Source organism: Eurosta solidaginis, chromosome 5 (assembly GCF_040869045.1).
Source record: "Eurosta solidaginis isolate ZX-2024a chromosome 5, ASM4086904v1, whole genome shotgun sequence".
Taxonomy (NCBI): domain Eukaryota; kingdom Metazoa; phylum Arthropoda; class Insecta; order Diptera; family Tephritidae; genus Eurosta; species Eurosta solidaginis.
The window spans coordinates 10,417,085-10,439,931 of record NC_090323.1 but is presented as its reverse complement, the minus strand read 5'-3'; the positions used below and the strand labels follow the sequence as shown (position 1 = coordinate 10,439,931).

At 36.0% G+C, this 22,847-nt stretch overlaps 1 protein-coding gene across 1 annotated transcript in view; it reads right to left on the bottom strand.

Moving 5' to 3' along the window:
- slif (slimfast) overlaps window positions 1–19,516 on the bottom strand; it is a 49,750-nt gene extending 30,234 nt beyond the window's left edge. The window contains exon 1 of the mRNA XM_067791046.1: window positions 18,333–19,516. The gene's annotated coding sequence lies outside the window, so the exon portion shown is untranslated. The remainder of the gene's footprint in view (window positions 1–18,332) is intronic.
- Window positions 19,517–22,847: the final 3,331 nt, after the last annotated feature.

Genomic DNA, 22,847 nt, shown 5'->3' with positions numbered 1-22,847 from the left:
GACTATTTCGACATACTTCAGATAGCGTTTCGGAGTTGGGTTAAGAGACTTTTTGACATTATTTGGGATCATTTCAGGGTTGCTTTCGGAATCGTTTTGTGATCATTTCGGAACAAATTCAAAATTTCGGAACTACATTTAGAAGCCGTTGAGTGGTCATTGTTTGCGCGGTACTTACGGTTGCTTTATATGTTCATTTAGGCATTGTTTACCTAGTAAATTCGGAACTATTTCGGTATATTTTCCGAATTGTATTCATATGTAAGGATTCCACATACACAAGACATTATTAAAAGCTGATAAGTATGCCTTCGAACATTTTTGGGTGAGGTTTATATTAAATCGCGACAATGTGCTCTGAGGCATGCAATATTTTGTGATTTAGAAATATTGCCCACCGCTGATTTAGACGGTGGAAGTGATTTGGTAGCAATAAGACGAACTCTAGCTAGTGGGCATGTGAAATATGGTTAAAGTGACATTTCAAATATATTTTTGTTAGTGTAAAGTTTTATAGTTTAGTAATGCAGTTTTTAACAAACATGCATATGGATTCATACATAAAAACAAAAATAATAAATCAAGTTAAATTCATATCTAATTCGTTTGTTTGTAAATCCTGTCAACAGATTAATAATATCTTATCGAAACAAAATTAAATATTTGCAACCTTAAAATTATTTAAATATACAAAAATGCAACTTATTAAACAAACAATTTGGGTACATGGAAAGAAATATATACATATATGACAAATAAATTTCGTGGAGATCTCTGTGGCAATAAAAATATTAGAAAAATGTATATCTCAAAAAATCGGATTGGCATCACTTAAATATCTATTGATTGAAGTACAATTAACGAAAAATTGTGTGATGTCTTAGGTTTTTAACGTGTAGGTACGCTACGGAAACAAAATCTGGAGATCTAGGGACGGACAGGCCGCCGAGATTCAAGTAGCAACCGATTGAGGCTACTAATTTTTAAGAAACAAGTAAGGAGGGCTAAGTTCGGGTGTAACCGAACATAACATACTCAGCTGCCAAATTACAGCTTGCAAAACTTTTGAATTACCTTCTTTTAAAAGTATTGATAGCAGATGTAGGAAGTGCGGGTTGTAGGAGGAAACGATCGAGCACGTTTTGCGCTCGTGCCCTGGGCTTGCCAGGATAAAACTCCAGGTATTAGGAGTGATACAGCTGTCCGACCTAGAAGCAGCAAGTGGTTTAAGTCCAGGAAGCTTCTAGTATTTGCCAAGAGGACGGAGTTATTTTATAACAAAGATCCTGGTTTTGATAGGTTTTTTCAGTTTGGTCGTTAAAACAAATTTCTAGAAGTCTATATCTATCTCAATTAGTTTATGCCATTACGGGGTACCGTTATGCGAACAAGATTATTATTCTCTGTGAGCTCTGCTGAACTGAGTATAAAAACCTGCAAAACGCTACCGAGAGAAATAGTGTACCTTGCCGATTGTCATCGATTGGATGAGCCAACTACTTTTTACCTGTGTAGAATTTCGCATAAGCCGGTTCCCTTGTTTTTACCCAATTTATTTATTATTGATTTATGTATGTAAAAAATTTATTTCGTTATTTGCTTGCTGTCGGACCTGCCAGACAAGGATAGAGCCGTGTGCATAGATCCATGCAATTGGATACAGTTTTTGAGCGCCATTTACCAGGGAATAACTAGAGCAATTATTATGCAGGCAGTTCAATTACCTTGCAGTCGTGCTGAGCTAAAAAGGGGGTGTCATCGTCAATTCTTTATTATCATTAATTATCGTTTAACCGCCTAAATAAATTTGGCAGTTGTATAACAACTAAAGCAAGTTTAGAGTACGAAATGAGAACAAGCCTGCTTCTTCTCTTGGCATCGTTCATGATTTCGAGCCAATAATCAGCATAGGTATGATGAAAGATATCCTGCAAGTCACACAAATATTTTACTTATTGGGGGCTTTTGGAGAAAGAAGCGTGCCAAACGAGCAAAATTCTTGCAGTGACTCACGGTATGGACTGTTTTTCCAAATGAAAAATGCAACAAAGCCTTGGATAATGAGTCCATCCGACTTAATAACGATTTGCAGCGAATGTGTTTTAAGATCCTGCAACTGCCCTATCCCACAATAAGGAAGGTTGATGTCGGACAAATGCTTTCACCATCTTATCGCGTGGACCATAGACGCCGGCGAATGAGGAGGACGATAAGATCGAAAAATATTTCTGTCAATTTATTCTTCGTCGTATACACTTTCGTGATTGACTTTAACTGATTGCTTTTAACTGAAATTTTACGCAATGTTTTTGGTCTATTCTAAATTTATGTGTATATACAATCTACTTAAAGATTTAAAACAGAAGATTTCGACGTAGTATAAATAAGTTTATGATAAGATCGGTAACATAAATCAATTGAAATTTGACGTGCGTAAAATGTTCATTTCGCTATTTACGTCAAAGAGTAATGCGGAGTTAGCAGAGAAATTAGGAGTAGCACTTTTCACGGAGAGATCTGAAAAAACATCTCTGTAGGGGAGGGGGAATCCTTGAACCGCAGGAAGTGATACATACCGATAAGTACTTTGCAATGCCTTTTCAAAATCCTCCGTGATGTGGTGATAGCGCGCTCCGCTTACAACGCCGAAGTTACTGGGTTCAAGTCCCGAGCAAAACTGCATTAAAAATTTCTCATTTAGAAAAAAGATTTTCTAGACGTGGTCGCCCCTCGACAGTGGTTTGGCAAACACAACAAGTGTATTTCTGCCATGAAAAGCTTCACGATGAAAATGCATGTGCTTTGTAACTTCCGTTCTTCTGGGACTAATTCAATGATTTCTCTGGTTTGTAAAATAAAATACGTAAGTTAGCTTTATTTAACGTAAAGCCGTCGTGCTTTACTTACAACGAGTTTAAATCAAACTGATCAGCTGTCGGCGCTTTCTCGTTTCCTTTACAGCTACCGTTGTGCTTTTATTTTCTTACCTGTCGGCTTCCACACTCGCCGCGATCATTCGCGAATCATATTATCGAGGTATTTTTGAAACTGCTTTGATTTATCAGCGTCCGCTCTTTACCTACATATGTATAATACAATGATACACGGTGCACAACTCGATATCTTATGATTCGGTTTTCTTTGTTGTTGCAGAAACGTCCATTTACTTGTGGCGGGAGTTAGAATTGTAAAGTGATGTGCTATACTTTATAACATTCGTCACAAAATATAGTTGTTAACTATGTAAAAATCAGCAATCTTAAATTTCCGTGCGTCCCATTGAGAGGACAATTGTTGAAGATGATCTCCATGCTGTCTTTATATCGCTTGAAATATTATCTTTTTATAACTTCATGAAAAGGAAATGTCATGTTAAGTTTGGCCCGAATCTCAAATATGTAAGTCCTTATAGGAGAAGAGAAATACACACCAATAAGTATACCGAAGAGGTAAGATTTAGCCATGTCCGTCTGTCTGTTTAAACTCAAACCACTGCCTCAATTTTTAAGATATCTTGATGATATTTTGTATGGTTTAGTGTGCGATTATCTCTTTGTCGGAGTCGACCGGATCGGATTACTATAGCATATGTCGACCTATTTTTCCGAAAACGTGTTATTTTGCGCTTTCGTCCCCAACTTATCAGATATAAGCTTCAAATTTTATCAGATGGATTATGGCATATATTGTTGCTTAAAATGAGGTATAGATTGGTTATATATATAGTATATATCCAATACAACCTACTGTTTTTCGGTAAAGAAAAGAAAATGTGCCTATGTATACATACTATTGGGCAATTCAAAAAAGTATCGTATTCCTGTAAAATTATAGGATTTAAGTCGTTTCCATGGTTTCCTATATAAAATTTTATTGAAGCATAGCACATACGACAAATAGGAGACCTTGTGAATTGCCCTTATGTTATTTACTTCAATTGAGTAATAATCCAAAAACTATATGTGTAAAAACATGTACATACATGCACACATCCTCATCCTTCTCTAATATTTTTAAAGTTTCATGAAATTCCTCATCTGTGCTAAATTCTTATAATATTAATAGTGCCAAATAGTAAAAAATTTGCTAATGCCAAATGGTAAATAAACAAACAAACTTTATTTTAAATTTATCTATCGGAAATTTATTGAATAAACTATTAAACCACTCCGAATAAGGGTTTGGTTTTAGGCTCGTATCAGATATTTGTGAACGATTTCAGTACGGTTAATGATTCAGTTATTTAACAGAAAGAAGACGGTACTCCGGTTCACATCCCAGCTAACAACACCGTAGTCCATTCTAGACTCGTCTTGGGCCAAATGTTTTAAACTAGTCAGGGGATTAGCCTCTTTAGCTGTTCCTTAATTCAAAATTAATTAGCAAGGCGGATGAGGTGTGGTGTGATGATTTTCTAATCGAAATAATTTACTTGAAGCTCAGATCCAAACCTGAATCTTTTTCCAGTACGCCATCCTTGGGGATAACCAACGTCTTGCATTATTATTATTAAGGGTAAAATTATGTCATTTTTTCTCGTGTAAGCCAAAGTTCCTAACATATAAGAGCATTCATTTACATCAGTAGTTGCGAGTAAACCTGAATATCCTTGTGAAATGTTTGGTATTGTATAGTGATGACTGTAAATGTGAGTGACTGCGACGCAAAGTGCCACGGCGTCATACTTAATCTTTTTTCTAGGCGGGGTCGCCTCTCGGCAGTGATGTGGCAAACACTCCGAGTGTATTTCTGCTATGACACTCTTCTCAGTAGAAATTTATCTGCCTTGCAGATGCTGTTCGTAGTTGGCATAAAACATGTACATACATGGGTCCTGTCTCGCCAGTTTGTAGGAAAAATAAAAAGGATCATGACGCAAATTGTAAGAGAAGCTCCGTCTAAAACCTCTTGGGCGGTTAATCGCGCCAAGTATTTATTTTTTTATGATTCCGTTTCCGCATTTCCTTGGCGTAATATGACATTAAATAAATAAATGTAAGGCGCGATAACCTTCGAAGAGATCTAAGGCCGAGCTTCTCTTTCAATTTGCGTCGTGCTCCTCTTGATTTTCCCTAAAAATTGGCCGGATGGGCAGATGAGTTTTCACTGAGAGCTTTTCATGGCAGAAATACACTCGGTGCGCTTGCAAGCCACTGCCGAGGGACGACCCCGCTTAAAAAAATTTTCTTCTAATTGAAAAAAATTATTTCTAAAATTTTGATGTTGCTTTGCCCGGTGTGCGAACCCAGGGCATACGGTGTGGTAGGCGGAGCACGCTACCATCACACAACGGTGACCGCCATATGACATAATATGACATTATCACTAATAAATGGAAGTAGAAAAACTTGCGTTCTCTTGGTGTTTCCAACTGAATAGTTTTAAACACAAACAAAATTAAATATATGCATTTGCATTAACGATTATTGAAAGTTTAAATAATGCTAATTAAATCGAGATTTATTTAAACACATCGCACACCTTGATGTAAAAAGAGCTAAGTCAAAAATCAGAAATTATGGCATTTTGCATGCCACCGGGCTTGGCATTTCAAAACCTTAAGAACTGTATACTGGACTATATATCTCATTCAATTACCGAGCGTAGGCTGTTAAAAAAATTTAAATTCCAATGGCGTATATGGGAGTGGCAAGCGTTTTATCGGGTTTTCTGAAAATTGTGATTCTTTTAGTTGACTGCTGCTGTTTAGTTTTAGGTGTAAGATATATTTGTCTGTTTATTTGCTTAGTCGCATACAGAATGTCTGATGAGAATGCGTATCGCTCGGTATTAATCGTCCGCTAAAGTCTAGGCAAATATTTGCACATATTCGTCTTATCTGAAAACTCCATAAAGCGTTCCATGTATCCATAACTAAAGCTCAAATATGTGTATTGTTAAAAGTATTAACGGTTTATACATAGTTGCATATACACATTTGTGCTAATTATCTTTATTTTAAACTTTAATATTCTTACATTTCTCATAAGCACTTACCGCCGGCGGCCGCCGTGGTGTGATGGTAGCGTGCTCCGCCTATCACACCGAAGATCGTGGGTTCACGCCCCGGAAAAAGCAACATCAAAAACTTTAGAAACAGGTTTTTTCAATTAGAAGGAAATTTGTCTAAGCGGGGTCGCCCCTCGGCAGTGTTTGGCAAGCACTCCGAGTGTATTTCTGGCATGAAAAGCTCTCAGTGAAAACTCATCTGCCTTGCAGATGCTGTTCGGAGTCGGCATATAACAGGTAGGTCCCATCCCGCCAATTTGCAGGAAAAAATAGGAGCACGACGCAAATTGTAAGAGAAGCTCGGCCTTAGATCTCTTCGGGGGTTATCGCGCCTTACATTTATTTATTTTTTTTTTTACTTACCTTGAAGTGTTGTCAGTGGAGTAAACATTATAATAAGAGATATATTTTTCTTCGATATCGACCTGTCTATCGCGTTCCGAGTGCACATAGTTTGTCTATCTCTACAGACCGTCAGATTACCATTTCGGAATCACGTGAATTTGTTTTTGAAAGAATATTTGATAATAAATATTTTTGTTTCCGAAATCTTCTAGGCAGTGTATCCACATGTAAAGATCGTCTGTCTCGGAAAATTTAGTTTTTACGAACATATTCTCTATTCACCCAATTCAATCAAAATAACATCAGTAAAGGTGCAGAAATTACACCCGAATGCTGGAATGGGCCAGGAACGTTCTGTGGGGTACAGAAAACGCTAGACGGGCCAATAGGCTCATTGAGGATCGGGTAATTTTCAGTAAATAATGGCACCGGATGACCAAGTCTTCCCTTGAAGTGAAGCAAAGGGGTGGTTTAAGGCGTTTAAGGAGTGCGTCGAAAAATTTTCCCTTTCGCCATTTTTTTTCGCAGGCTCGAAAATTATTTTTTGGGTATGCGTAGTGGAACTTTTTTTTCCTAAGCCCAAATCCTATCGAAAAATCAATGGCGCGATATCGGTTAACTTTCGTCCATACAAATCGACCCAGGTTAATGGGCATACATATAATACCCAGCAAACATTTTAAGAATTGATATGCGACTGGGGCATGTTCAAACGTTGAAGAGTTTTCTTTCACACGATAAAGATGCGACTAGGCCTTAGTCCTAGGTATAAGTCGAAGGGCAGACAACATGTTTCATAAGTTTTATTAAAAACGATTTGGAAGACAGAGATCGGCTTCTCGACAAAATTACATCAGCCTTAGCAGATAGAAACTGTATGTGTGATCAATTTGTGGAAACAATTTTAAGTAAAACACCACAAGTGGAACAGAAGACTGAGCTTTTATAAGTAAACATCGCTACGTTGGAATGCCAGAGTCCTTTGTTGGGTAAAGTCCATGGCAGTAGTATACAATTTCCCAATTTAAGTACTACAAAGAAATCGTATGGTAGCCTTACCAGAAGCAAGAAACGTCCTTGTACACCATTTTACAACATCGTTTTGTTTTCCACTCGCCTTGTTTGGTTGAAACCATTTCCGTATTATTAAAAGCAATTAAATGAAAGTCAGCCTAGAATGCGCACAGAGAATCAATGCTACATTGTAGTATTTCCACGGTGAACAAAGATCACTTCTTATAAGCCTCTTCATTTCTGTTCTGATGTATGGCTAGGTATCATACAAAGTAGTCGAGGACAAAAGCTTTCCGTTAGATGTGTCTTCCTCAAAGTAAAACTTAATTTAACTTTAACATACGAGTATACGAATTGTAAGCTCAATACTAAAGCCACGCCGTTCTTCACCGACGTTTTGATGAGAGCATGAAAAAAACGTTTTCAATTCATTTATTCTTCAAAATGTTCGTTGGGTATATGCAAACGAACACGCAAATATTTGTTAGTTAATATTTGTTGTACGTGCATTTATTTAGCCAAGCTACTATTTCACATGAAACTGTCGATAATATGAATTAAATTATTTAAAAATATTTTTTGTTATTTTTAAAATTCTTTCTCTAATAGCTTTTCTGGTATTCATCACTAAATTTAAAGGTGATCACGCCGTAAAGGCATTCACAAGCGCTACACTACTTTACATATTATATTATACCATATCGATACTTTTGACATTCGATGTCAATACTTTATGATCGGTGGTTTTTAAGTAATTGATTTCAAGAACTCTCGTGCCATAAGGAGTTGAACTAGTTTCTACTTTCTAAACGAGATTCTTTAAATGGTCTTCATATCGACGGCTGAGTGGAATATCACCCAATTTCAACTACCAGTTCGAAAGCGCCCTATCTGAGAATAATATTTTCAAAAACTCTCTGTTTCAGAATTTGTTTCAAAAATTCCTTATCAGAATTTTTTCATAAACGCCCCGTCTAATGTTATATTGTATTGAATTTAAGATTTAAGATTTATTCATGCACTATTTTGCTAACAGCGCTCTTTTTATACTGCTTTAGAAGCTTCACTTAGATATTACTACGGAGGTAGGCTTATGAATAGATGTCTGAGATGAACTATGGTAAATGATGCAACAACCACACGAAAAATAATTATAATAATAATTACTTGGCGCTACATACCTACGCGGAGATTCGGGCCGAATCTTTTTTCTGCACTCGAACTGGGTCCTTGTGCTATGAACCTCACGTGTTCCTTGCGATATTTGGTACGAGTAACAAAATTATAACTTTTATTTGATGTAATGCTTTTAACCATAAGTGCCATGTTTACAACTATTTTTAAAATACTTCGTCCAGTAACCGTGGTTTTCATAAACTTTTGTAAAAGCAAGTGTTTTGAACTACAAGCAACAGAAATTTTAATTCATTTTTTGATATTTTTAAGCCTTGTTTGCTATTAAAAAGATAATCATCGATAAGAGGAAGAGTGTCCACTAGTATGCAGCACAGTAACAATTACTAGAGATTTTTCTGTCAAAAGTAAACAGGTGCTTTTTATGAGTAATTGTTCTTTTATAACTGAAGCACGCGTATTTGTTAAAGTATTTTTATAAATCCTTAGATACTTATTTTGTAAGTAATTGTAATTGTACTTATATGATTCTAGTCGTGAGTATATAGTTGCCGTCATCCAGTGAGTTTTACAGCTCCGGCTCACGCTCAATTCTCACGGGAATGCTCTGGATCATTGAGAGACTTGAGAAACAGATGTCCTGATATTTTCGCACACGTGAAATGTGATAGATAGATGTCGCAGCTGTTTTTCATTTAATTCATACGGCGAAAGGCTAAGCAGCGACATCTTTTTTTGAAAAAATATGTTTATTAAAGGCAGCGTTGCCAAACTAAAGACAAGTAATTAACAAATTATCTGGCTCACAAATTGAACCAGACTTCTATCTGGATTTATCTGGCTCAAATCGTTATTGTTGCATTTACATGCAAAATTATTTATTTGGCTCAGGCTCTTTGCCATCGGATGATGGCTAGTATTTATAGGTCTGGCAATGAAGTATATACTAGGGTGGGTTGATTTGTATGGACGAAAATTAACCGATATCGCGCCATCGAGTTTTCGATAGGATTTGGGCTCAGGAAAAAGTTCTAATACGCATACCCAAAAAATAAAAATTTCGGTCCTGTGAAATTTCATTTTTTTAACTTTTTTCGACTTTGATATTTAACGTTGTCGATAACAGTTTTTTGAAAAAAAACAGGGTATATATGAAAAGTTTACAATCAAATGAAAGTTTTTTCCTGAGCCCAAATCCTATCGAAAAATCGATGGCGCAATATCGGTTAATAAATCGACCCAGTCTAGTATATACATATATTTAAGAGTAAATTGTTTGGCGACCTTTCATATTTAATATATTTTTATATTCGTTTTGCCGGCTCGAGGTCAATTAAAAAATAATAAACACAAGTTTTCTTTAAAAATCCGATATATTTCGGTTACTCCTTATTACCTTATCTGGGGCCCTATTCGCTAACTGTGAGTTTTAAAATGTACACAAGAAATGGTGTAAACTTTGAAATTCTGATTCAGTAAAGCAAAACTGTGAACAAAAAAACTCACTGATAAAAACTTCGTGAGTTTTCTAGGCAGCCAGTGTACACTATTCTGACATTCAAAACTCATACGCACTGTTGCAGAATGACTTTTTTGTTTTCATGGCGTTTGATGAATATTTTCTCACTGACATAAGACTTTTACATTCAGCGCTCATTCAGTAAAACAATGTACACAATAATTTACAGAATCGCATGAAATTTAAAGTGTAAATTGTGTGTGCAAATGAGTTTTCAATGAGTGTACATTTTTCAGTTTTTCACAGTTACGGAATTGACCCCCTGGACTACATTAAGCTGGAGACATTGGTGCTTTATCGGTAACCGTATCGGTAACCTTATAACAGCTAATTCGACCAACCTTATGAGAATCAATGCAATCGATTATTGGTGCCGCTAAGGTCGTAACCGTATCGTAATTGGGTTTTGGTTTACCGTCGTAACGATAAACAGCTGATTACGTTAGGGATACGACTACAGCGATACGACAAACGGCACCAATGACTCCAGCTTTATAATCAAAAAAGGTAACCAGCTAAAATTACGGTGGTATAAGAAACAAACAGTGACTGGACGAATCATCAATTTTAATTCTAAACATCCTAAAACGATGATTATGAATACAGCAATGGGCTGTATACGACGCATGCTAAATATAGCTGACAAAACTTACCACAAGGAGATTACGGACGAAATAAAATATTTATTAAAACGAAATGACTTCCCAGACAACATTATAAACTCCCTAATTAAGAGATCAAAATACAATATTCAGTCAAATTCAAGACAAACCCAAAATATTCAAATCGGTAACTTACGTACCCCATTTATCTCAACGTTTAATGATGTCAGATTGCTACGATAAAGAGAAAATAAAAATATCTCACAAGCCTAAAAGTACCCTTAAAAACATATTTAACAGAACTAAGTCAATAATACCGGACATGGACAAAGGTAATGGTATTTATAAAATCCCATGTAATGGGAACCAGAAAGAGCTGTGCAACAAGGTATACGTTGGTACAACCAAATCAGAATTAAAAACGCGATTGGCACAGCATAAATCAGACACCAAACAATGCCAAAATTCTTTTACACATAAAACTGCGCTGATGGCACACTGTGCATCGAGCGGACACTTTCCCAATTTCGCTTAAGTATCCATCTTACAGCAAGAAGCAAATTATTCCAAACGTTTCTCACTTGAAATGTTACACATTATAAACACTCCGCCAAATATACGACTGAATTACAAGACTGATACGGACAACGTCGCGCATATTTAAAGACATTTAATTACAAATAAATTAGTACCAAACTCCACGCCTAAGCAAAAGGACGTGTAAATTAATGTATGTCATTCGTTGTTACTTTTCATCAATATTTTGTTTATATAATATTATTTGTTTGTATAGATTTTGCAGTTTATATCCCTGAGGACGGTTACCACGGAGTAACCGAAATATATCAGATTTTTAAAAAAAACTTGTGTTTATTATATTTTAGTTGACCTCAAGCCGGCAAAACGAATATACCATTTCTGAAAATATAACTTTCAAAAATCTACTTTGAACACCCTTATAATCAAACCCAGGTGCTGCAAATATTATCTGGACTATATTTTTTAGCTTAGATATTGTAATCGATTTTATAATATTTTCATTTTCTAAGCTAGACATACATAACATTATTAATGCAAAAGTATATCTAGAGTGAATGAACCTATACATTGTATATATATGTACACATGTATATATAACAATTTAATACTTTTGAAAAATTGCCCAATATTTCAGGTATTACGTTGCGCGCCAGTGCGTTCAGCGCAAATGCGTTAATAGCGCAATGAATGTCAGGTTTGTTAAAAATACGAACCAGAATACAAAAGAACAACAAAAAAATGGTCAGTAACAATAAAAAGATTAACGGTTGCATGAGTTTAGATTTTTTTAATGCGTTTTACCGATAGCTCTGCTTACGGATGTATTTGAATACAATTAGCACTCATTGTAGTGTTTACAATGGTCGTGTTTAAAAAAGTGCTCCATAAAACAAGAAGAGACCTTGTGAATTGCCTAATTATTTTTACGAATGGGGGCCGCCCTCTTCCTCTGATTCCATAGGCGACTTCCGTTAAAAATACTTTCTTGGCTTTCATTCGCATAACATGGCCTAGCTACTTGCCAACGCGGTTGAGGTCCAAGTTAATAATAGCTACTTCCACATAAATTGTACTGAAGTCATAAAGGACTTCAGTAGACACTACTTAGTGTATCCACCGTAAACAAAGTGTTTTCGGTAGTGCTGTTTTTAACTGATACTGCTTGCGTAAGTCATTTACCAATCTAGTTACTTGCAAATATAGCGGATATTTCAGTGATATCTGTTAGTGACTAACATCAAGCGTTATAACGCAACTTAACGCAAATTACCCAGACTTTTTGGATATGAACGGATTGCAGTGTTACCCAGCCCTTATACTTATCAATATAAACACTTATTAATAGGTATTCAATTGTCTGTTAAAAATTTTTAATTAGTCGCTCTCCGCCATAAGAATGCTGAACATTGACACTTGTATTTTTGCAATTGTTATTTATTAATATTTGTTCTTTTTTGTATATTTTTTTTATTTTTTTTACAGTCTGGTTTTAACTGTACTCAATTGTAAATATTTCACCTGTAGTTTATATTGGTAAATATGGTTTCAATTGCTCGCCTAATTGCAGGTAGCTTGAGCTAAAGAAATTGTATACTAAATGTATGCATTAGGGCGGTCACTAAAATTAAATGAACGATTTTTTTAGACTCATCTCTTCTAACGGTAGGACCTTGTCCAAAGTTGTAACGTATACATTTTGGTTCCAATTAAAGGCGGTGAAGTCGTGCGGCACAGGAGTCAAAGTTCAGATTTCGATATGGGGTACAAAATATTTAGCTTACATTTTGTTCATCTAATACCAAAAATCCTTAACCCCTTTTCGACATCGCGGAACCGTTTGCAATCGGAACAAAATTTTAAATTTTTCATCTTTTACCGTAATTAGGTGAATGTTATTTTTAAGGAACACCTTAACCCACCCACGTGCATGCGCACATACGGAGGATCAAATACAACTTTTATTATTGACACACTGTATCTTTTGTTAAGATAAAAATTTAAAAATTTGATACGAAAATAAACTCAGTCGGTCAAAGAATCTCACTCATGCATAGCATGTCACCGTCAAACAGGGACCAAAAATGACAGTTAATTGAAATTTCATTTCAAAAGGTTATATGGAAGTAGTGTTACTTACTACACAGGAATTTTGGCACCAATAGGAAACACCGACGGAGGCTAAGTTAGCCTTTCTATTAGTCGTTTTGGCCAATTGACTTATTATGATAGCACTGCTATAAGTTACAGTCCTTAGGCCCTCTGTGTATGGGGAAGAACTATTTCCGACACCTTGTATAAACAATTCATAAGTATCTTGGCCAAAGCAGGTTATCTGTGCAACATTTTCGATTTCCTAATATTTCCTGCAGCTTCAAGAGCATGCGCTTACCATATATGCATATCATTCAATGCCATTTTAATTCCACACGGGACATAGTGAAAGTCGATTTCGAACATGGGTCACCAAAAATTTTAAGTGATTGCTCTTTCCCATACGGAATGAGAGTACAGTTGTGCTATGGAATGCAGACCACCGATTTAAATGGAAATAGAACCAAGTTGGCGAGAGCACCTTACCTATGGGTTTCAGTGCGCATTTGGCATTAGCTTTCTTGGTGAAGTCAGGCCGCAGTCAGAACTTGCAGTACTTTTCTGACCTAGGTCGTCGGTTACGCCTTACTCTAGTAACCTGGGATCCATGCTTAGAGCGAGGGTAGTTCATTTAGTAACTGGATGTATTCGACTTTGAATTTTTAATTTGAAGGATTTTGATCTCCGCTTGACTGTAAAAACAGATATGAGGGGGCCTCGTTTATTTCAATTTGGCCATCCCTTAAAGCGGCCGTGGACTATGGATCTAGTGTAAATACGTTCTTTAATTTGTAGCTCTTGCGATTTTTATGGGGAACTTGTATTCCAGAGGCAGTGTCTGAATATTGTGGTCCACATAGTGTATATTTTTTACTATCATATCTGGAATACTACCATATCCAAATCAGATGTAATTTCAAGACGGTATTGCATTCAGTCTAACAACATTACAACTTTCATGGCCTTTACCATACAGAGAAGATGTTATAAACATTGCGCTGTCCTCATTCACCTTCTGGCCACCATACTGTAAGGGCGAAGAAAAGTATGATCTTACGACTTTTTTTAACCTATCCTCGTATTAGAGTGGTGGCGGGGGTAACAAGTGCTCTACAGCATTCCATTGCGGTTTGAAGTACTCTAATGGAATTTTTAAACGGTAAAAGTGCTTGGTTTTCAGTTCTGGCTGAAATGTTGGCTCACAACAAGACTAAACTATTTACGAAATCATAATCCTTAATATCGAATATAATATTCTATCTAGCGAATTTGCTAAAGACTGTAGCTCACCACAAATCACACAAGATTAGTAGGTGATTTGTGGTAAGGTAGGTGATTTGTGGTAGCTCACCGCCAACGACATGATTGCACTTTATCAGTGTATAATCAAGGTCGATAAATGCACCGACTATCTAATCTATCTAATAAATAGTTGAAAAAACGAAAGGCAACTGTCTATGCAAATGAATGATTTTTAATATCCACAAAATTTTTATACTGTCAGTCTCATAATTTTCGCTCAGCATTGCTTGCACATTCGAAACCAGTTTCAGCTTTAATTAAAAACTGCTTAAAATACTCTTCCGTATTAATTTAAAAGTGTCGTATCATTAAGCCACATTTGCTTAAGTAAAAATTAGGGTGCCCCAAATTTGTGTTCGCTTTCCTGGGCAGTTAAGTATGATGCCTAAACCTCACTTGCAGAACGGCAAGTTAATTTTTATACTCAGTTGAGCAGAGCTCACAGAGTATATTAACTTTGATTGGATAACGGTTGGTTGTATAGGTATAAAGGAATCGAGATAGATATAGACTTCCATGTATCAAAATCATCACTATCGAAAAAAAATTTGATTGAGCAATGTCCGTCCGTCCGTCCGTTAACACGATAACTTGAGTAAATTTTGAGGTATGTTGGTGAAATTTGGCACTCATCTCAGATCGCTCTTTAAAATGAACAATATCGGACTGTAACCACGCCCACTTTTTCGATATCGAAAATTTCGAAAAACCGAAAAAGTGCGATAATTCATTACCAAAGATGGATAAAGCGATGAAACTTGGTAGATGGGTTGAACTTGTGACGCAGAATAGAAAATTTTGGACAAGGGGCGTGGCACCGCCCACTTTTAAAAGAAGGTAATTTAAAAAATTTTCAAGCTGTAATTTGGCAGTCGTTGAAGATATCATGATTAAATTTGGCAGGAACGTTACTACTATTACTATATGTATGCTTAATGAAAATTAGCAAAATCGGAGAACGACCACGCCCACTTTTAAAAAAAAAAATTTTTAAGTAAAATTTTAACAAAAAATTTAATATCTTTACAGTATATAGGTAACTTATGTCAACATTCAACTCCAGTAATGATATGGTGCAACAAAATACAAAAATAAAAGAAAATTTCAAAATGGGCGTGCCTCCGCCCTTTTTCATTTAATTTGTCTAGAATACTTTTAATGCCATAAGTCGAACAAAAATTTACCAATCCTTGTGAAATTTGGTAGGGGCTTAGATTCTAGGACCATAACGGTTTTCTGTGAAAAAGGGCGAAATCGGTCGAATCCACGCCCAGTTTTTATACACAGTCGACCGTCTGTCCTTACGCTCGGCCGTTAACACGATAACTTGAGCAAAAATCGATATATCTTTACTAAACTCAATTCCCTTACTTATCTGAACTCACTTTGTATTGTATAAAAAATGGCCGAAATTCGACTGTGACCACGCCCACTTTTTCGATATCTAAAATTACGAAAAATTAAAAAAAAATGCCATAATTCTATACGAAATACGAAAAAAGGGATGAAACATGGTAATTGGATTGGTTTATTGACGTAAAATATAACTTTAGAAAAAAACTTTGTAAAATGGTTGTGACACCTACCATATTAAGTAGAAGAAAATGAAAAATTCTGCATGGGGAAATCAAAAGCCCTTGGAATCTTGGCAGGAATACTATTCGTGGTATTATATATATAAATAAATTAGCGGTACCCGACCGATGATGTTCTGGGTCACCCTGGTCCACATTTTGGTCGATATCTCGAAAACGCCTTCACATATACAACTACCACCACTCTCTTTTAAAACCCTTTATCCTTTAATTTGATACCCATATCGTACAAACACATTCTAGAGTCACCCCTGGTCCAACTATAGAACTAAGGCCCACTCCCTTTTAAAATACTCATTAACACCTTTCGTTTGATACCCATATTGTACAATTGCATTCTAGAGTCACCCCTGGTCCACCTTTATGGCGATATCTCGAAAAGGCTTTCACCTGTAGAACTAAGGCCCACTCCTTTTTAAAATACTCATTAACACCCTTTCATTTGATACCCATATCGTACAAAAAAATTCTAGAGTCACCCCTCGTCCACCTTTATGACGATATCTTGAAAAGGCGCCCACCTATAGAGCTAAGGCCCACTCCATTTTAAAATACTCATTAACACCCCTTTCATTTGATACTCATATCGTACAAAAAAATTCTAGAGGCAGCCCTGGTCAACCTTTATGGCGATATCCCTAAATGGCGTCCACCTATAGAACTATGGCCTACTCCCTCTTTAAATACTCTTTAATACCTTCCATTTGATACACATGTCATACAAACACATTCCAGGGTTACCCTAGGTTCATTTTCCTACATGGTGATTTTCCCTTATTTTGTCTCCAAAGCTCTCAACTGAGTATGTAATGTGCGGTTACACCCGAACTTTGCCTTCCTTACTTGTTTAGCTTAGAGTTAAACTGACATGAGAAGTTAAACTCATACATTGTTGACAATTTTTTTAAATTAACTCTGAGCTAAAAAAAAATACGTGCCGTTTTGGAAGTTCACCTAAGAAATCTTATATCGATTTAGGTTTTATTTTTACATTTCACTTTTCACTTTTGTAGGGTTTTAGGTGTATCCTCATCACTTAAAGAATACATATATCAATATATATACCAATAAAACATAAACGTCTAAGTAAATTTATGGGCTGTTATTGTTGGTAACCACAGATATATAGTTCTAGAAAGATAACGTACGTCTGAGAGACGTGTTAATTTTAAGGACCCTAAAGATATAAAAAAAAACTTACATTTTTTTTTAATCATTTATTTTATATATATTCACTTGGTTTAAATGTTTTTTAAATAAAAATATTGTTTTTTTAATATATTAAAAATTAAGTTTGACTTGTCTTGGACTTGTTCTTACAAAAATCAGTCTTTTTCGAAGGACCTCAGTTTATAGCAAAAAAATTAAAATAAAATAAAATTTTTTGTACTTCAATTGAATGAATTAACTGTTTTAAACTATACTTAAAAAACTATTAGCTAAAATTACCATTTTAGGCAAAAATTACATATAAAATTTGTAGTCACGTAAAAGATGACGATACGTCTCTTACACATATTTTTAAAAAACAATCATATATATTTCAGCAAACAAAAAAGTTACTACTGAAAAACACCCCCCACTGACAAGCTGGTAATGGTAGCTGAGAAAACTGAGAATGAAAATGTTCTCTTTTTACGATTGGGGAGACTGAGAGCAAAATTAAAACGACGTACGTCTCACAGATGTACGTTATCTCATTAGGGTTAAAAAGTGCTAATCAGCTGATTTCCAGCAGTCACCTGTTACTGGTTCCGCCATGCTAGCAAGTGAAACGAACTTTGAGGGAAGGTATTTACCTGTTAGAAGAACTTTCTCCGAATTTGCACCTTCTCATCCAAATGAAACGTCAAAATTGCACTCTCAATTTATACAAATATTTTGTAACACCGAATAAGGCTCAGTAACAATTGGTAGAAAGTTTAAGCTGGCCGAACACAGCTGATTAAGGCGGTTAATATGAAACTTGACATGACTTTGCGAAGGTAATTAATAATCTTAAGAAATTATTTGAAATTAGTTAGGTATACATATGTATGTATGTATGTATGTAGAGAAGGTAAAAATATACGAAGCAATTTTTTTTTTTTTTTCAAATCAACTAATCGAACTTCTGTTTGTCCCCATATGTCCGTATGCGCTTATGTATATTAACTGCACTTATTATTAACTTATCCTTACCTTCTACTGTACACAGTTTTGTTTCCTTTAATTTATAATTTGCAGCGCCTTTAATAGGTTTTTAAACGTAGTTTTTTTTTTCTTAAATTAACAAATTTTCATGCATTTTTTACACCAACAATAACTTTATAACAAAAAAAAATTGTTTAGTTCTCTTCACATTTCATTGTAAAATCAATTTCTTAAAACGTTGTTTTGGTAAAAAAAAACACTTTATTTGCAACTTCGTTTCAAAACAACAAATAACACAAATAACTAAAATATTAAACAAACAAAAAAATCGAAGAATTTAAGTCTTATTACTAACGTGTGAACAAAACGACTAGAACAATTTAACTGTTTATAGAATGCACGAAAAAAGTTTCAAGATCAACAAAGTGTAAACGAAAGGTATACCGTGGAGGTGGCTGTGCTGTAAAACTAAGCTCAATGCATTTATGTATGTATGTATTAATTGAAGCAATTACATATGTGCATATAAAAAGTTAAAACAGAAAATCAGTTGCAAAATATAACTAATTTGTATAAAAATAAGTTAATGAGCTTTTTATCTACATTAATGGAGATCGAATCGCCTGAAAAAACTGAGTGTTGTTTTGCCCGCTCGATGACTTGCAATCCTCCTTTATTCGTCATTCTAAAATTGTCTTCTTTGGAACCATCATACTTGTCCTAAGCTCCAACTCATGGACGTCAACGAAAGATTGGAGTATAATGACAACGGTAGAAAATTTTGCCACGGGAAGGGAACACTTCTTTGCCCTCATAAATAAAGATGGCGATGTACCGCATAGGGATGATACATCCGATCACGCAGTCGATGATAACAGAATTAATGTCACCCTACCCGATTATGGCGAAGTCAGAATAGCAATAACTAGATTAAAAAACAATAAGGCCGCAGGGCTAATGGATTGTCTGCGGAGCTATTGAAATACGAAGGCGAGGAATTAGTAAGCCGCATGCATCAGATTCTTTGCAAAATATTGTCGGATGAGTGCGTGCCCAACGATTGGAGTCTAAGTGTTCTTTGCCCAATCTACAAGAAAGGGGATACTGCAAACTGCGCCAACTATCGCGGAATCAGACTTCTTAATATCGCATATAGGAAGATTGAAGCCCACCGGAAGATTGAAGCCCAACGTGAACCGGCTGATTGGACCTTATCAGCGCGTTTTCAGACCTGGTAAATCTACCATCGAGCGAAACAATGCTCCAAATCTTGAAAAAAACACGAAAAAAGAATTGACACCCATCACTCTTCGTCGATTTTAAAGCCGCCTTCGGCAGCACGAAAATAAGCTGGCTGTGCAAAATGACGTTGATCAGATCAGTCAAAATTGGAAACAACATCTCGTAGCTGTTCGAAACTAACCCATCGTGCGATTCCTTTAATTTGATGCTGCAGAAAATTATACTACCTGCAAAACTTAACCGCTATTAACCAATATTCTATAAAGGCGAGCAATTACTGGCGTATGCTGATGACATTGATATCATCGGCCTGAACACACGCGCTGTAAGTTCTGCTTATTCCTAATTGGAAGAAACGGAAATGATGGGTTTGATGGCTACGCTGGCCTGTTCGGCGAATGAAGGATGATGCTCCGGCTAAAAAAAGTACCTTTATCGGAACCCACCTATGGAAAATATACATATATATGGCGGGCCCTACTCCGCTGGAAGGATCAGGTGGAAAACGATTTAAATACCCTTGGTGTGCCCAATTGGCGCCAGTTAACCCAGAGAAGAAGCAACTAGCACAATTTGTTGGACGGCCATAACCGTTTAAACGTTGAAGCGCCGATTAAGTAAGTAAGTAAGGAGTTTTATGAGCTGTATAAGCTTTACGCAGACAGGAGCTCAGCGCAACAAATTAGAGTTCACACGCTACAGTATTCCACCCGTAGTTGGAAGCAGAGGAAGCGAAGACCTCCATTGAGTGGGGGAGAGACAGATGGGGGAAGATTTGAACTTCTTTGGTGCTCCCAATCGACGTTATTTATCGCTGATTTATGATGAAGATTATTCAGACACTTTTAGAGTATGCGGGAGAAAAGTTGTTCAGTGCCTGCGCTGGTTTGTTCATAATATGCGAATAAATTAAAATTCTACGGCTACTCCTGTCAAGCCCCGTTGATGTCAGCAGAGAAGAGTCGGATGTCACTACGGTGTTGGGGAAAATCAAGCGAAGTAAAGCTGCAAATCCTTAAATTATTGATGTATATTGGAACGATTTTCCGTCATCCCTTGTCAAATTTGGTTTTGAGACAAACCGGTTTCGGCGTTGTGCCATCATCAGTGTCGATTTTCGACAACGCCGAAACCGGCTTGCCTCAAACCCAAATTTGACAAGGGATGATGGAAAATCGTTCCAATATACATCATTTAACCACCCTGTCGGAAAGTCAACAAAACAAAATAAGTCCTTAAGTGGTTCTAACTGGTGCAAGTTATGGAATAGAAGGAAATACTGGGTTCCTGAGCTTAATACCGGTCGATTTCACTTACCGAGCAAAGGTCTGACTATACTGAAGGCTGCTGGGGCTGAGCGCCATCGGGAGGGAGGGCAACACAGTAGACTAAATTCATGTTTACTTCAGGCGATGAAGCGATTACAGTCATTAGATTAGAGTCATCATCAATTTTTTTATTTATTTAAATTTAAAAAAAGTTTTTCTTAGCGGGGTAATCCCTCGGCGGTAGTATGGCAAACACACCAAATGTATTTCTGCCATGAAAAACTTTCCACTCAAAACTGAACTGCTGGTCAGAGACGGCATACAACATTTAGGGCCCACCCCGCAAATTTGTAGGAAAAACTAAAAAGGAGCACCAAGCAAATTGCAAGAGCAGCTCGACCTAAATCTTCGCGGAGGCAAATCGCGCCTAGTATTTATTTTATTATTATTGGTTGTAGACGCCGTTTGAAATGTGATCAGCCCCTTGTCCAGAGAAGGGTTTGTAACAGGCATGCTTAACCAACGAAACGATATCATTTCGTTACGATAATCAACGTTAATAAACGAAACGAAGTCATTTCGTTTCGTTTATTAACGTTAAGATCGTCAAATTAACGAAATGATTTCGTTTCGTTTTCTGCCATATCAAAACGAAATCAAATCGTTTATGTTGATTATTAATTTCAAACTATGCTGGCAAAGCTGATTGATGGCGGAGTCATTAAAGGTGAAAGCATTATCCAAGCTGATTGCAACTTTTCTCATGAATTTTGACAGTACGAACATTTCTCAGAGCATTTTTGACATTACCACCAACGAATTACACAAACAAATTACATAGAGTTTGTGTGTGTATGTGCGCTCGTTGTTGCCACCTTACGGCTTCACCATGGCTATAGCATTGCCAGCACAATTCAAACATAAAGTATCACGTTTTCTTTAACGTTTTTAACGTTAACGAAAGCTTTTCGTTTCGGTTAAAAACGAGATACAATTTATCTTGATAATTTCTTTATCGATAATATTTCGAAGTGTTTCAACGGAAACGGTGGAAATTTTTTGATAAACGATTAGCTTAACGTTAAGGTGCATCCCTGGTTTGTAAGAACTGAAAATTTTGTTTAGCTTGTATGACAAACGCAGCCTGAATTTTTCGTTTTGTAAACGATTTTTTATAGTTGATCGTCGATTAATTCTAGGTGTGCGATAAAATCTCGCCTAAATCAATGTACCACTTGATGGGCTTATTTATTTGGTAATTATCTACGTGGAAAGTTTATAATTAAATTCTAAACGACACACTATTAAATTTTTGCGATTTTGTCATTGGGAAAGAAAGAAAAAGATAGTACTTTTGAACTTTCTAGTTAAAGTCCGACATTATTAAAGCAAATTTTCTATTGTTGGCTAATAGTTCCGCATCATTTGTTACAAATTCCCGTACGATTTTTTCATGGCAATTATAGCTGCGCGTACATTAGAGTAGAGCGGCTTAACATTTTGAAAAAAAAAAATTTTTCTGATTAAAAAATTGTCATATCTTCACACTGCAAAAACGCTTAAAACTGTAACCCTATGATGCCCGTACGCCGTAGTATTGAAATATTGCACTGTTTTTACTAGGCATCCCGACGCCAGAGGCCGTTCTGAATCCAAATAAAACATGCAGGTCCGCCAATTTGTAGAAAATTAAAAAAAACAGCACTCCCTAAATTTGAAGAATAACTTTTTAACTCTCTTCATAACTGCTGGATACCCTATCCAAAAAGTAATCAACTGGCAATACTAAATGTAACTCGAAGGAGTTTGACAGCAATTTGTAATAACGTTGAGTAAGAAGATGAGGAGCATCCGAAGCAGACGCTTTTAATTAACACATATCTTATAACTTGTAATTTTTATTAATGTATTTGATAATTCCAATGGAATAAACCTAATTCACAGGTCACAACAAAAATTGGCGACGAGGACAAAAATTGGCGACGAGAGTGAATATATACGACAACTATAAATTGGGGTGATTATGTCGGAGACAATTGAACGAGTTTTAACG